The sequence below is a fragment of the Chelonoidis abingdonii genome, chromosome 14 (genome assembly GCF_003597395.2).
Source record: "Chelonoidis abingdonii isolate Lonesome George chromosome 14, CheloAbing_2.0, whole genome shotgun sequence".
Lineage (NCBI taxonomy): Eukaryota > Metazoa > Chordata > Testudines > Testudinidae > Chelonoidis > Chelonoidis abingdonii.
Genome location: NC_133782.1, coordinates 40119378 through 40120763, shown reverse-complemented (window position 1 = coordinate 40120763; position 1386 = coordinate 40119378).

Below are 1386 nucleotides of genomic sequence, written 5' to 3'. Positions count from 1 at the left end.
CCCCCCCCCCCCCCTCCCCGCTCGGACTCTGCAACAGCTCGAGGCCCCAGTGCGTTCCCTCCAGCCTGCAATGCACTATCCTAACCCTCTGTGTTTCTCCCCCTTGACCCCTACCCCCGTCTCCCAGAACATCAACCCCCACCGGGACTCCCAGAGCACCCCCTCCCCCACTGAATGTCCCCAGAGCGCCACTGCAACCCCAGCCCTATTGCACCCCCTAGGGTCCCCCTGCACCCCTCCCTCACTGTAAACCTGACCCATTGCACCCCCCAACTCCCTGCAACCCTCCCCCACTGCAACCCCAGCCCCATTGCACCCCTAAGGTCCGACCGCACCCCCTCACTGCAACCCCACCCCTTGCACTCCCCAACCACGCCTGCACCGCTTCAAATGCTTCCCCGCCCCATTGCACCCCCTTACACCCCTCCCTCACTGCTCCCCTGCACCCTCCCCCCATTGCCCCCCCAAGGGTTCCCCTTCCCTAACCTGGCAGCAGCTTCCCACCCGCCCGCGCTCCAGGGAACGCTCCGGAAACCGAACGCGCTCCGTCCTCATTTGCATATCACTCATTTGCATTAACCCAGCCCCTGCCCTGGCCGGTCGCTGGCGTGGAGGCGACTAGCGGGTAGGCGCGCAGGGTATTATGGGAGACACACACAGGGCTCGCAGCTCGGCGACACTCACTGGCAGGCGGAGCCAGTTTATTTGCATAGAGGGAGCGGCGCATGCTGGGAGTCTGCGGGGGGGGGCGGGGGAGCCGGTCATACGCCCCCTTAGACCAACCCTTTGCGTGAAGACGTGGGAGGGGCGCGATTTGCATACGCCGGGTAATTGTGCCGCCTGCTCACCGTTACCTGTAAACAGCAGAGCGTCTGCGAGGCTTATACAGCCCCGTGTAGAGCTTGAACCTGCTTATTACCCCTCCCCCGTGCAGGCCATATAGACCTGAATGGGCCCTGTAGGTGCCTCACAGCCTGCTGTGAGCCCTAGAGACCTGAACGGGCCCTGCAGCTGCCATGCAAAGCAGCTGCCAGATGGGGTAACCCCTGTTCCCCCAGAGCTATGGGGAAGAGAAAGTCAGCACCGATTGTGACGGGCTCAGATTTAAAGGTGTCAGAGGGGCAGCCGTGTTAGTCTGGATCTGTAAAAGCAGCAGAGAGTCCTGTGGCACCTTATAGACTAACAGACGATTTGGAGCGTGAGCTTTCGTGGGTGAATACCCACTTCGTCAGACGCGTGTAGTGGGAATTTCCAGGGGCAGGTATATATATGCTAGCAAGCAAGCTAGAGATAACGAGGTTAGTTCAATCAGGGAGGATGAGGCCCTGTTCTAGCCGCTGAGGTGTGAAAACCAAGAGCAGAGAAACTGGTTCTGTAGTTGGCAAG